At 37.7% G+C, this 16057-nt stretch overlaps 1 protein-coding gene across 2 annotated transcripts in view; it reads right to left on the bottom strand.

Moving 5' to 3' along the window:
* MAP2 (microtubule associated protein 2) overlaps positions 1–14638 on the bottom strand; it is a 277803-nt gene extending 263165 nt beyond the window's left edge. For both annotated transcript variants that reach the window (XM_033428408.2, XM_033428433.2), the window contains exon 1: positions 14403–14638. The gene's annotated coding sequence lies outside the window, so the exon portion shown is untranslated. The remainder of the gene's footprint in view (positions 1–14402) is intronic.
* Between the last annotated feature and the right edge of the window lie 1419 nt (positions 14639–16057).

Genomic DNA, 16057 nt, shown 5'->3' with positions numbered 1-16057 from the left:
TAGCGCAAAAATAAATAAATAAATAAAAAAATAAAAGTCGGGCTTCCCTGGTGGCGCAGTGGTTGAGAGTCCGCCTGCTGATGCAGGGGACACAGGTTTGTGCCCTGGTCCGGGAAGATCCCACATATCGCGGAGCGGCTGGGCCCGTGAGCCATGGCTGCTGAGCCTGCGTGTCCGGAGCCTGTGCTCCGCAACGGGAGAGGCCACAACAGTGAGAGGCCCGGGTACAGCCAAAATAATAAATAAATAAATAATAAAATAAAATAAAAGGCAACAGTATCATTTCACATGATGAGTATTTAAAACAAAACAAAGTGAAAACTCATTCCTTATACCATGAGTCCAAGATTTCACTTTGAAGTGTGAAATCTCATGTAGCATTCTGTAGAGAAAGAACAGTATTTAAATATCTGATTTCTAATCCCTAGAATATTTCCGTGTTCATGCATTCATAAAAGAGAGAATATATTTGGGTCTTAGTAGCCTTCTACCAGGACTACTGACGTCCTGGGGGTTGAAAAATTGTTTGAAAAGCATTTGTGGTAAAACAAACACAGCAAAAGGTTTAGCAGCAACAATCCCATTTTTTTTTACAATATGAGAGTAACAGATTTAATTGTTTCTCTGCAATAGCATATTCACACAAAAGTCAGTTTATTTTTGAGAAAATGATTTCATTTGTGGAAACTGAGTAACAAGAGCAATGCAATCTGTCCTAATTGAACAGCAAACATGATTGAAATGCCACGTCACCTTTACTCCTGGAAAGGAAGAACTCCTCTGGTCAAAGACTTTAATTGTAAGTGGATCTCTGATGAAAATATAGAATGTAGCTTTATTTATACCTTACCTTGTTCTAAAAAGGATTTTAAAAAATTACAAATGGAAATCTAATAAAGTAAAGCATGAAACAGCATGTGAAATGTATACTTTAGGTTCTGCCTAGTTACTTGAAGTAGGACACAACTTTATTCTGAGGTTATTAGAGGCCAAGGAAAAAACAGAACCACAATTAGTGTCCATATGATAAAACCAAGCCAGTGGTTTAAGACAAAGTCAAGTAGTTTTTAACACGCTCTGACTTGAAAGAAATCTAAAGATGCCATGGGTCTTCATAAAGGGAAATATATAACTATTGTCCTTACATAGTCTTTATGTATTTGTGACCTCTTAAAAGTATGGTTACTATAATCTTAAAGACATTTTCTAGATTCATGTTCAACCAAGACAGTATATGTCAGGCGGTGCCAAACTACAATCCACTGGTCAATGGACCTGTCATGTGTTTTTATAAATAAAGCTCTATTGGAACACTGCAATACCCATTTGTTTACATACTGTTTATGGCTGCTTTCTTGCTACAACTGCAGAGCTAAGCAATTTCAACAGAGACTATATATGGCCCACAAAGCCTAAAAATTTTTCTGTCTGACCCTTTACAGAATAGCTTGCCAACCCTGACATTTGATATTATTTATAAAAACATTTTTAGAATGCAACTATTTAAAATCAGAAATAAATATTTAACAAAAATGTCTGTAATCCTTTGCAAGAAAATCTGTTTACTTAATTTTATACACTCATACCATTGATTTTCAATAATGGTTTACTAAAGTAATTTGTGTAGTCACATAGTTCATTTCCAATATGGCCTAGAAATCAGAGGAGTTGAACTGAAATTTGTCCTTATTTCTTTGCTTTGTTTTCCAAGGCCAATGTCCTCTTAAAAATACATATTTTGCATGCACATGACATAACCCCAATAGGAGAGCATGTTACTCATTGACTACAGTTCTACATGGCTTCTAACTCTTTGGGGCTATTTCAAGCCTGTGTTTCTGAACTTTTTGACACTGGCATTCCTCACCCCATCTTTATCCGTGTCACCACCTCCATTCTTTGGTATTGATATTTATTTTCTTAGCTGTTTGTGAAAATGTCTGCAACCATAGCTCCCAAACAAGTCCCTTAGTCTCTGCCTCTAAATAGGTTGGTGTCTCTATGCCACACCATATGTAGAAATTCTAGACCTGCCACTACATCCTCTCAAATTTTTCTTGATAATCTTAAAACGTCACACTCCTCACCCTCCTTCCCAAGTCAAAATCCTTCACTGACTCCAATGGCCTTATGATAAAACCAAAACCCCAAGTAAGCCCAGTATTTAAGGACCTCTACAAATCCAAGACCACCTACCCATCTTACTCTTCTCCAAAAGGAATCCCCCACTGCAGGCAATATGGTTTACCTTGCTCTTTGTCACCTCAGTGTCTTTGCTTTTGCTATTATCCTAGCCGGGTGCTTTCCAAACCAAGCCACTTATGCAGCCACACTCCACATCCTGCTTCCCACATGAAATCTTTAGCTTCTGCACATGGTGATATACTTCCCTCCTCTAAATTTGTATAGCACTTACAAGACATGCTATTCTTTACCATTTACCTTATTGTGCCTTATATTCTTTTTAATATTAGCTTTATGTCTTGTGTCTCTAGTGAGTGGCAACTAGAGGAGAACAACATGCTGTATATTTTACATCCCATAGCATAAGCATGGTTGTACATATAGAAGAAAATCAATCACTTTCTTGTTTTCCTTAAAGCCTTTCATCAGTTCTTTGAAATAACAGTTTATATTTGATATTTAGTGATATCTCAATATTAAAAGGCCTACATTTAAATAAAATTCCAAGAATGCTATTTAGAGTTTAATATATATTTGAATTATTGGTTGGTTTGTTATTCATATATTTAATATTTAACTTGAGTAATTGCAAGTCTGGGAGATAGATATATCATTCTACCTAACTGTTCCACATTAAAGCAATTTACATCATATAATTAATTAATCCTAAAAACAAAACAAAGTGGAAGTCAAGAAAAGAAGCTTGAAGAAAAATCAACAGTAATTCAATTCTTCATTATAAAATAAAAATACTACTTTCTCCTAAATTACGTAATATTTTGAAAATGCCCTATAAATAATACTGCATGAAAGAATAAAAAAATTAATAGTTTTGTTTTCTATTGAGGAAATGCCTAGGAAGAGAGTAAACAGCCTTGAATTATGCCAAAAGTACAATCAATCAAAAGTCTGGCAAACTGTGTTTAATGCTAAGTTCAGGAGAGCATTATACTAGGTCTACAAATATTTGAAAATTACATTTTAAGTATTTTAGCATAAGCAATATACATGAAGAGGTAAACTAACCATTAATCTCAAAGGTGATTCAAGATCATCATGAGGGCTTCCCTGGTGGCGCAGTGGTTGAGAGTCCGCCTGCCGATGCAGGGGACACGGGTTCGTGCCCCGGTCCGGGAAGATCCCACATGCCGCAGGGCGGCTGGGCCCGTGAGCCATGGCCGCTGAGCCTGCGCGTCCGGAGCCTGTGCTCCGCAACGGGAGAGGCCACAACAGTGAGAGGCCCGCGTACCGCAAAAAAAAAAAAAAAGATCATCATGAAATTGGATCAGCTCACTTACTGAATTTCAGGACATTTAGGCTATTGCCTGTAAGAAGCAAAATATGTGTAACTCCGTTATTGAATTCATTTATAAATTTCAGTGCCATATTGGTTGTTGCTTGGCACCTGACCTTGTTTATAACTAAAGCTGCTGTGGGGAAATAGCCAAAGAACACATTCATATCAACACTGGAGTGATTTTTGTGACTACTTTCCTCAAACATGGATTTATAATTTTCTGTTTAGATTTTTTTAAAAAACTTAGTTTCAGGTACAAAAAAGCTGCAGGGTTAAAATCACTTATATATGTAATTCTCCAATATCTCAAGAAAATGACACAATTTGGGTTACCCATGTTTAGAGCATTTTATATCAACAAAACTCTAATCTTATCTCTCTCACTGATTTCTAATTTTCTAAATGATTTCTCTCTTGTGATTTAACGCATTAGTGATGTTAACAAATATATCTACAGAGATTTAGAAGACATAATTAATCTTTGAAGGCTCTTAAGAGATTCTCAAAAAAAATTTTGCTTCTACTACCTTAAAAATTAGAATGCACTGCCAATTAAAGTCAACCCCCTTATAATGGTCAAGAGAACATATGTGGCCTGATATTTGCCTTCTGCCCTGATTTCCTGTCTCATCACCCTCTACCACGTTCATCAGACTCCAGGGCCACTGGCTTTGTATTTGTTTCTCAAATATTCCAGGCTTCTTCCTGCTTTAAGGCTATTGTTTTTCCTGTTCCCTCTGCTTGAAAACTTTCCCCCCAGATATTCATATGCCTGGCTACTTCTCATTATTCATGTCTCCAAGAACAGCCTATGCCATCCCAGACAAGTTCTATTGTGTTCTTGTTTTCTATTTCTTGCAGCATTTTTTTCGTGCCTGAAATTTGGTTTACATGTTAATTTCTGTCTCCCACCACTAGAATATTATCTCCATGAGGGCAGGAATTTGTGTGGTTTGTCCCAATATCCTATATATTCAAAAAAGTTCCTGCTGTATATTAGGGATCTAATAACCATTTGGTAAATAAATGATTTATGGACCATGATATAAGAAGTACTTAGGGCACACCAGCATGATATTTAAGTGGAAGAAAAACAAAAAGTATCTATTTGCCCTGTAGTATTTACGTTTAAAATGTTAAAATTTTGTGACCATGAATTTTTGTCTTTTATAAATTTTCTCCTATTTAAAAATTTAAAAATCTGTAAGACAAAAACTATGCTTCTTTTTTTTTTTAACTTTTTGTTTCATCCAAAAGAATACCTGTGCAACATTTTTTACATTTCAGAGAGTTTGGCAGTTTAAGAAAGATAATAGGGTATCATTTTTCAAGTATGGAGATTAATAATATCCCTGTTGCACACACTAACTTTTCATGAGCAAGTATACAAATATGTATTGTCTGTAAAATACCATGTATAGATTATTCATAATACATAAGTTAAAATTAAAAAATGAATGATTCCCAAGAACATCATTTACTAAAAAATATTATTATTATTTTTAACATCTTTATTGGGGTATAACTGCTTTACAATGGTGTATTAGTTTCTGCTCTATAACAAAGTGAATCAGCTATACGTATACATATATCCCCATATCTCCTCTCTCTTGCGTCTCCCTCCCACTCTCCCTATCCCACCCCTCTAGGTGGTCACAAAGCACTGAGCTGATCTCCCTGTGCTATGCAGCTGCTTCCCACTAGCTATTTTACATTTGGTAGTGTATATATGTCCATGCCACTCTCTCACTTCGTCCCAGCTTACCCTTCCCCCTCCCCGTGTCCTCAAGTCCATTCTCTATGTCTGCGTCTTTATTCCTGTCCTGCCCCTAGGTTCTTCAGAACCATTTTTTTTTTAGATTCCATATATATGTGTTAGCACACGGTATTTGTTTTTCTCTTTCTGACTTACTTCACTCTGCATGACAGACTCTAGGTCCATCCACCTCACTACAAGTAACTCAATTTTTACTCTTTATGGATCATTTAGATTTTCAGACTATCAAATTCAATAAACCACATCTAAGAAGAAAAGCATAAAATATCTTATTTTAAAAGATTTGCCTTCATAGGTATACATTCGTGATGTGCAATTAAGATGGATTTTTCCTATATTTATGGCTCAAAATAAAGATACTTCAGGAGAAGCCAATGTGTATAGCCCATCCTTTCTCAAATGTTCATGGAAAATATTTTAAGGAATTGTTCCATCTACTCAGTGATAAAACGGTAACTCCAATTCTGATTAATGACTAAATACATTCATTTAGAGAATTAGGACATACTATATGACATTCTTTAACAGAAGGATGACACTAGAATTCCTTCACTCCCTAGATAGTGGTATACAGTTTCAGTTTTCAGTGACTAGGAGTATACTTCTCTTTAAATATTTAAGCATGCTTTCTGCTTAATTTCTTTCCTCCAAGATGCTCTTCATGCCTTTCATATATTTGTCAGCTTAAGACTCGATAATGCCTAAGCAGTGTGGGTACGGTGAAGCTCTACTGAACACAGTAACCATGGAAACAACTAATTCTTATTTAATTTGCTGTCTCCTTGGATGAAGCAAAGAAACAACAGGACTGGAACACTGGAGGCAGAGAAGCAGGAAGACATACGAGAGTAGAAAAGTTAAGAGGGAAACAGACACAGACACAGAGGCCACAGCCTTTCTAGCTCACTTCCTTTTAGCTAAAAATGTTAAAGTTGCAGAGACGCAAAAGGAAAGCTATTTTTGAGAAAATTTCATAGTGTTATAGGTCATACAAAAGTTTCAAGCTGGCTATTTTTGTTGGATTCCCCTTGAACACAGAGCCAAGTTTAAATACAAACTCAATCAATCTGGAGGCATCAGTATGGATAGTTCAAGTTCAGAGGAAAGCTCCTTGGCTTTTTAAGTACCTTGAGTCTGGGCACACAACCCCAGAGAGTTTAAAACTTCTGTCCTAAGAGATCCAAACCACAAGAATGAACCTGGAGCAGCAGCCTTGTCAGTGTTTCCTGGACCAGGTTTAGTCTCACCACGTTCACAGTGGAGCTGGCATGGAGCTGGTTGGAATGGCCTGAGTCCCTCCCTCTTTTATATTCATGTGAAAGTCACAGTTGAGTCACAAAGTGGGGCAGGTATGCTGCCAGATCACCCCACCCTTAGGTCACAGAACAAAAATATAACCAGAATTGGAAGCAGAGAGTCCGAGTGAGATGGTTCTTTACTGGCCTCCCCTTACCAGGCTGAGTTTGACCTGAATAACTAAATCTTAGGCCTGGTTCCACTACTCAGAACCTCAGGAAAGTCACTTAACCACTCCCTGTCCCAGTTTACTTATATGTACATCGGAGGTTCACACCATTTGCTCCTAACGGCCCCTCTTCCTCTCCAAACATCTAAGTCATTATATAATTAGCAAGTCTTAAGAACTGATGTCCCTTCTGTCATAGGGCAGAGGCACAGAAGAATAGACTTTGTTTCCAGATGTATAAGCACACAGTCCTTCTAGGCCACCAATTATTAGGGTTACAAAAAGCTACTGTTACACAGACTATAAATATATTAGGAAGGAAAAGGAAAAGATTTCATTAATAAGTTTACTCATTTCAATATCAGTTTTTTTATGGAAAACTTTGGATTCTTATCACAAAACTTGATGGTAGTCTTTGGGAAGAGGCTGAAATAGGGCAGTGAGACTGTCCAAGATTGTACCAAGTTGTCATAATTTACAATTTTGATATGGACCACCCTCACTTAATGTGGTATTTTTCAAAATAAAACAAAAAACCCCCAAATCATGGAACTAGTGATTGGTCTGAAAGTGATAAGAACTTAGAAAATACCCCACAAAACCTCAGTTTCACCAAAGACCACTTAATGGTCTATGATAATTTTCATCTTGTAATCTATGAATGAGGCAAGCTTTAGTTTGAGGCACAATGGCCAAACCCATTAAAATAAACCCTAGATCATACTCACTTGGTTGTTTTATAAGAGATTTAGCTTCCAATAGGATGCTCAGTGGTTTCTTAATGCTTTCTTAGCAGCAAAATTTCTAAAGTTCCATCAATCCTGGCTTCTGCTGTTTAAATGAAGATACACTGCATTTTCCATGCAATAGCAGTGCCACCTGCACTTCTTAAAAGATAAATTTAAGGGACCAGTATTTCAATTCAGGACATTTGATCAACATGGAGATGCTCTGATTTTGAGTACTAGATTTAGCTGTATCATTTGATTTTAATAATGGGCAGTGAGATTTGGACTATATCTCTCCAAACAGAAAAATATAGTAATTGTTTGAAATTCATCTGATTTAATTTCGTTAATGAATAATTATGTCATTGTTTTACCTATAAAATTGTATTTAATACCAAATATTCTCATATGGAGCATCAAAGTATAATTTTAAATTTTCTGTAAATCAACTGATTATATAACAATTTATCTCAACTATAGAAAATGGCATAAACATAAGGCTAACTCTGTGATTATTACACACATACACACACCCCCACACACACACATACACACAAATACCACCATGCTAGCCCTTGGTATTTGTCTACCAAGGTAGACAAATTTGGTGGACTAATAAGTTGTTATAGGTGTTATGACTCCATATTCTTGTCCACTGAGCAAAGAAATTGTATGCTACAGATTGCAGATTTTTGTTTGAACAATATAAGTATGTGCAGTAAATTACAGAATCAGATCTTTTCCTAGCTATATTAGATGACATTAACATAAAAAGAATGCATAGCTGAATCCTAAAAACTTTTTTTTTGCTTATTTGTTTTCAAAGTGGGCCAAAGGAATGTGGTCTCATAAACACCAGAAAAATATGCAACATATTGTTTAAAATATTGTTCTGCTCAAAAATGTATACTCTAAAGATTAAATTACAATTTTGAGAGGCACAATACCCAAATAAAATAATACAGTTTCAAAGCTGAGCATTATTTAATCATGCTGCTTTCTAGCCAATAAAATTAGAAAACATTTTCTCATACCAATTTATTATATAATTTCACTGCTGTCCATTAACAACATAATACAGTATGTTGCAATTGTTACAATACAACATGGCCAACTACAAATCCATTAATACCTAAAGTAATGTTATATAAAGGGTTCATATTGGCATGATTATTCTATCTCAAACTAAAAGAGCTTGTTTGTATATTTACTTATAAGTTAGCTTTAAATATAAGAGAGCTAGATATTTAAGCAATGAAATATACTCGTGAATATTCAAGTACTGTGTTTTATGATCATTTTGAGATGGATTCAAGATGGCTAATGCTGATGCTGTACAGAGCAATGTAACTAGGAATATTTCATTTAAAATTAAATTAACGTAGTTCAACTTAGGTGAACATCAGTGTAGTTAGCTAGCATAAAACGAAGACAGTGGACTGCCTGACACATAATGACTTTACCAATCAATTCAATTTTAAAAAACAGTCAAACCATTTTATTTGATGTCAGGTGAATAAAATAACAAAATACAGTTGGCTAATCAAATTTTCATTTTGAAAGCAATAAGTTGTAGTACAGGTGTACCATATTTTTCTTTTTTTAACTAATTTGAAGAAGGCTGGAAAGGACACAGTTGGGATAAGCAATTGTCTATAAGATAAGGGAGTCAGAGTCAACTTGGGTACAAATAATGGGAAGAAACAAGGTAGTAACTTTTCTTCCTGGTTCAGAAAGGCCTTCTAGAGGAAGGAAGCACGATCAAAGACTGGTATACAAGGAAAAGATTGTTCAATGCTAGAGAATATAAAAGTCAAGATCAAAGAAGGAGCCAAGATAGGGATGGAGCCCTGAGAAGGAGGAGAAATTGGCATAAAACTGCATGTTAAATGAGAAATATAGATATAATGGAAAATAAACTGCAAGATAAACAGCAGGCTATGTTTGCATTTTCTAATGATCAGTGATTTTTTTTTTTTGCCAATACAAATTGAAAGGAAGGAGCAAAGGAAGAAAAGGAGAAAGGAAGGAAGGGAGAGATAGTGAGGGAGAAGAAAGGAAGAAAAGAAGAAAGCAAGAGGAAAGTCAAGTTGTGTGATCTTAGTTAAATTATTTTCTCTAAAAGGCCTATTAACATAACAAAAAGCAAAACATAAGAGTTGTCCCCTCTGGTGTATATTAATAAAAAACAAATTGTTTAAAACTTTCTTTAAAATCCACAATATAAATTTAACAACTGACTGAAAAAGGAAATCCTGAGCTCTGTCTTAACTTCCACAGAATTTCACTAAAATGTCTATGTAAAACGTATCACAGTTAAAAAGTATCACCACTCAAAGAGTTTACCTCTCTTGAACAGGGAAGACTAAGTTCAAAGATTACATTCACAGTGTTTCTCATAAAAAGTCAACTAATTGTGTTCATATTGTTTTAAAATTTTTAATTCACTATAGAATTTCTTCCAATAAGCATCCTGTATAAATTTTACAAGAAAACACCTATGGCCTTAGTTCAAAGTAATGGCAGGGGAGGGATTCAAACAAAATATTATGTTGAGGTAGAAAAACAAAACAGATTTTTTCCCTCTTCACCCACTTAGACAAAGGCTCATCTCCAGCCTAAACGTAGCTGAGAATTTGCTTTCATTCCTCATCATCATCGTTCCTCATCTCCCTCTACCCCCACCTACTCACCCAAACTTTCTCACAGACCCTCTCCCATGATTTTGGCCCTTCGTGTGCCACTTCTTACTTTGTAGTTCTTTAACTGCTTTGGTGCCTGGAATCAATTACTGGGACTAATAATTTCTTGAGACACCAAAAGTTGCTTAGAATAATCTGAATGAGATTTTCATGTGCTGTCCAGCATTTAATGATCTGACCTTCTACAGCTGATTCAGCTGATTGGCTGAAGTGTTTGAGATACTTAGTACTTCCATTGTGTGTCAGAGATGTTATATTTACAATTCCCTAGTTTATATATACAAATATTTATATAATTATATAGAGAGAATACATATATGGAAAAAGAAGGATATACAGGGTGTACATTAGGACATTTACATAACTGATACATAAAAGCTTGTCTTTGAGGTGTTGGGACATTACCCTGCCCAAGTGCAGTCCCTCGCACTTATGTATCATATCTGAAACACAGTAGCTGCTCATTTAAATGTTACTTCTTAGTTATTCCCCATTACAAAAGAAACAAATCCCTCTAACTTTATTTTTAAGATTTATTTTTTTACATCTTTATTGGAGTATAATTGCTTTACATTGTTGTATAAGTTTCTTAAAGCCAGAAGCCCTGTAGTATTTTTTGTGTCTCTATACATAGTCCCCAGTACAATATTCTGCATCCAGTAGAAACTTAAGAGATACATAATAAATTAAATAAATAAATAAATCAGAATAAATACTCTCCTAAATGAAAAGTAAAGGCTAAATTTGTATTGAGAGTAACAGTATTGAAGACAAAATGCCTAGAGACGTCTAACATTCAAATATGAGATTTAAAAGAATGGAATGAAAAGAGAGGGAAGAAAATCAGTAAAATGATCAAAATACTGCTCACACATAAGAAGGTCTAGATTGAGCAGATCAAGGCAATGGCATTAAGAAAGGCATAGGGAGAACTGAAGTAGAAAAAGAACAGACATATCTGAGAGAATCAGATATGACTCAAAGAGCGTAACAGCATCTTTACCCGATGTTTCAGAGACATAAGAGTTTATGACTGTTCCAGAATGTTATCTTTGGATAACTTCTACTAATGCATTACTAATAACTTACCTAAATGACTATTTTTAGCATTAAGGGATATGGTATTGACTTGGGGGTGGTGTTATCATCCACTGTAACTGTTATTTCGGAGCCTTTATCTTAATCTGTCAAGAGGAAATTAAGCATTGAAAGGAATTCATTAACCAAAGTGATCAACTTGAATACTAAAATCCCCAAGTTGGTTTCATATAGTCAGTCTTATGGGGACATCAATGAATATTTTAAGTATCCACATATTGTCATGTATACATCTAAGCAAACGTTGTAACTATTTCATTTTAAAGTCCAACAGTGCAACTCCATTTTTCAAAAGCATAACAATCCAGTCTATTATCTAGTTGCTAGTAAAATTTGACAAAAAAATGGGTGTCATAAGAAAACATGCAAAAATACACCAACAAGCATTTTTCTTCCTTCTCCCTTCTGATGTTTAGAAAATTTGCAAATCGATTTAAGCCCAAAGTGGTAAAGGAATGAAATTATTCCTTCGGGTATGCTGTGCCAAGTTTCATTTCTGGTTGCATACTTATGACCAAGTTCAAGATCCTTGAAAAGAAATCCATAAAAGAGAAAATATCCCTTTAACCTCAGCAGAGCAACACAGTAGAGGCTGCTATGGGAGGAGAAAGGCATCTGCCTTGAGATGGGTGTGCTCCTGGTGTTTGGTTTCCACTGAGAGGATGCCTGCTCTCTCAATGAATCTGAAGTAGCTACTAGGATGAGGTAATGGCTGTGCTGGTTTCACTGGGTCATGCTCTCTCCGCACATTTTTTCTCCTTCTCCTCCCTGAGGAGGTGCTGTAAACAAGTCATCCTCGGAGAGTTGCTACAGAGAATTAACAAATCCTAAATTTGAAATTCCTGAGAAACTGGCTCTACTTTTGATAGTCTAGACAATAACTAGAAGCTGAAAGCAGCATTGACAGTCACAAAGAAACAGGTTACTTGATGGGGGCAAGGGAAATGAAAAGAGGAGGGAAACAAAGAAAATGAAAATTCATGTATTTAAAATATTATTTTTTTTAAAAAAAGGAAGCTCAATTTTTAAATTGCTTAGATCTCCAGATGTATGTTAAGCAAATTTCTGCTTATGGGTAAAATAAAAACAACAAAAAGAATTTTGGAAATTAAATAACATTATAGCATATTGTGAAATACTAAAATTAAATAAACCACGGACAGATAAACAGCATGTACCACTGATCCTAAAGGCACAATAGCTCTGATCACATGCAAATCGTGATTCCAGATGTAAACCTACGATAACCAGATGAAATTACCAGGAAAGCAATGTAAAATCACACACACAAGCATGCACAGGCATATGGTGGTACACACCACACACATACACACGCAAATATAACACTTTTTACTGAAAGACAAAAATGCCTTTCACCTTTCCTTAAGAAGGAAATGCTTTTGTGCATGAAGAGGGGGTGGCTGAAATGCCCATGATTTTTTACAGATTCATAAAGATTTCTACCAAAATATGTAGACACCAATTGCCCAGTTAAATGGGTGTTTTGAGTCACATTCAAGTGAAAGGCTATAATCTTCCTCCTGGGCATTCTCAAGAGCTTTTATTTATTTAATCTATTTTCATTGCCAAAAAAATTATAATTGCCCACAGTGAAATGACAGGGTTACAGAGCTATGCTTTATGCTAGGCTGGTACCTGCAGCTCAAGCATGGGACATTTTGCATAATGTGGCTCACATAAAAGGCTTTGTTCTCCATCGCCTCACTGAGGCTGCAAACCTCAATTTCAGTTAGCAGTCATTTCCTCTCCCAGACCGATCATTTTAAAATAAATTATATTTTTAACATTTAAGTTAGTACCTTACGGATGTTCATTAATCCTTTTGCCTCACATCCAAAATTATATACCACCCAACAACATATATTTGTTTTGCACTACAAATTTCATTCACCCCATAATCCCAAACCTTCAAGGATAAATATTTAAAGATTCATCTTTAATTATCCACTCCCTTTTTCAACATTAGGTATATAGTGTATTATATATGCAAATGTATTTATGTGTGTGTGTGTATGTGGTGTGTACCACCATACCCCTGTGCATGCTTGTGTGTGTGTGAGAGCATTTAAACAAAAACCCTTCATTCACATCGAGTCAGTTTTAAAGGGTCTATGTGCTGGAAGCATTATGCTAAGGGCTTACAGCTGATGGCACACAGCAATTGTTACAAACGGGCTTGTTGCTAATAAAGCTTTTTTTACTTTCTGACAAAACCCTGAAACCCTGATGCTAGGCAATATAACGTCCATTTCCAGTTTTCAAGGATTTTTTTCTGACCCCATCCGTTTTACTACCCCCTCCCCCCTACAAACACCCAAACACACACATCCCCACTCCTGGCTCCTCTCACACACTCCTTCTTTAAATTTCCATCCTTAAACAAAAGAAGAGGCTGGGGAAGAAAGGCACCTAGCACTGCAGCCCCCAAAGCACCTTTTAAGAAGAAAAAGAAAACAGATGCACTGTATATGCTGCTTCCCACCCCCATCGTTTAAAAAGAGACTACGTGGACGCTCAAGCTCACCCAGACTCATTTTTTCGTGTCCCGCCCTCCAACAAGACCAGACATTAATTTTTCATTTTCCTAAAATTATAAATATTCATCAATCTTGCTCTTCCAAGCTGTTTCTGAGAGAATTACAGGGAAAATGATGTCAAATTGACAAGGCTTCTCTAACTTACTCATTCGTCAGTGTGCAGTTCTCTGCAGTTAGATGGACAAAAAAACCAGACAAACAAAAAACAAAAAAAACCCAGAAAACAAAAAACCTCTATCTCGAAATTCTTTTACAAGGATATCTCTCAAGACAGATATCCTAACCCGACGTAAATTCCCGGGCGTTTCAAAGTGGTACTTACCGAGGTCACACACCCTTCTACAAATCTAGAACCCAGGTAGCAGCCCTGGTCCCCTGCTGCGTAGTAGTGACACCTAGAGAGGCCGGGCCTGAAGCTTCCGCCAGCTGGAAGACTGGACAGCTCGGCCAACCTGTGCCTGCTTCCAAGGCACAGAGGACGAGACAACCCCTCCCCATTCCCATTCCTTTCCTGGGCTCCTTCTACCTCTACGCGGTGGGCGAGGCAGGAGAAAGAAAAGCACCCTATACAGAGGTGGGGACGGCTCTCTTACCTGGGCGCAGAAACTGGATGCACCCGCGGTCGTCGCTGCCACCGTTCAGGGACCTGAGGACCTAACGTCCTCCGGAGAAGGAGCAGAGGGGGGGACGGGGCAGGGGAAGAAGGATAAAGAAAAGAAAGAAGCGGAGGGGAAGAAAAGAAAGAGAGGAGGAGGAGGAGGATGCTGTCGCCGCGGCGCCCGAGAGCCCGCGCAGCCGGAGCGCCCGGCCCAGTCTGAGCGTCGCCCTGGCCGCCGGCTCCCCGCGCGGCCACCCCGCCCTCTTCAGGCCCCGCCTCCCACCCCCCACAAGCCCCGCCCGATCGGCGGCCGGGTCGGCGGCGGGGGCGGGGCTGGGGCGGGCACAGCCGCAGCGTCCCGGAGGGGAGCGCGACCGCCCCGCCTTTCGCCGCTGCCAGCCAGCCGCCAGGCGGGAACCGCGAGAGTGACAGCCTCAGCGCGCCGGCCAAACCCGGGCCACTTTGGGCCTGGGACCATGGGGGCCCTCTTTAGAGAATCCCTCCACCCTCACCGCCCACCTCCGCCACCAGAAGCTGTGTGAGACCAGCATCCTCGGGACAGAGAGACCCAGCGAACCTTCTTTTCCGACGTCCTTGGTAAACTCAGGGGAGCGTCAGCTTTAGTATCTCAAGGAGGAGTGCCCCATAGACGCCCCTCCTTTCCCTGCTCCATCACTGTGAGGCTGGGGTTCCGGTTACCCCTCAGTGGCGAGGGCTCACTGGCCTTTCCTCCACAAACCTCCGGACAGCTGCTTCCAGAAAAGATAGGAAAATTGGGGAGAGCATGAGGACAGAGAACAATGCTTGTCAATACTAAAGGAACAATGGTTGAGGGTTTAGAGAATTACTAGACCTCTTCCGTCACTAATCAGATTTGTTCATTCATTTATTCGTTCAACAAATGTGTATTAAATCTGCTGTGTCAGGCACTGTTCTAGGCACTATGGAAACATCAGTGAATAAAACAGAACGCCCCTCCCCCCAAAAAAAATCCCTGCCTTTTTGGATATTACATTCTAGAGACCCAGGTGTATGATCCAGAGTCAATTCATTTCATCTAAATCTCATGTATGACTGTGTCAAATGAGGATTAAAATATGTCATCCCTACTCCTATGTCATATTTAATATGAAGATATAATCAGATAATAAGAGTCTGTGAAGAATATGAAGCACAGAAAACATTGACCTTGAAATGTCACCATTTTAAAAGAATTACCTGTTAAATACTTTTGAAAAAGATGTTTCCAACTGAGAAAACAGATGATTGTTTACCATGGAATCTTCATAATCATAGAACATCACTTCATTGTAAGTAAGAGAGGTAAGATGCAACTTAGAATTGTTTCAAGCTTCTATATGGAGTACAACAAGGTGTTTTTAAGGTTACCAAGATAATGGGGTATGGTCTGTGCAGTTTCAACAGTAGCTATAATTTGGTTTTGTCACTTAAATTATCCATAGAATTATAAAACCATAGAACATTAGAGTTCATTTCTCAGACATTTGGTCCACTTCCCTCAATTTTCAGATTGAAAAAGAGACCTAATGATGGGACACTTGTAAAGATTAGAGACCATAACAGAACAAAGTCTGAAACCCTGGTCTCCAAAATCATACCCCACGCTCTGAGTATTTTTTCCCTCTGTCC

This window comes from Orcinus orca, chromosome 7 (assembly GCF_937001465.1).
Source record: "Orcinus orca chromosome 7, mOrcOrc1.1, whole genome shotgun sequence".
NCBI classification, from domain to species: domain Eukaryota; kingdom Metazoa; phylum Chordata; class Mammalia; order Artiodactyla; family Delphinidae; genus Orcinus; species Orcinus orca.
This window is presented reverse-complemented; position numbering and strand designations above follow the sequence as displayed.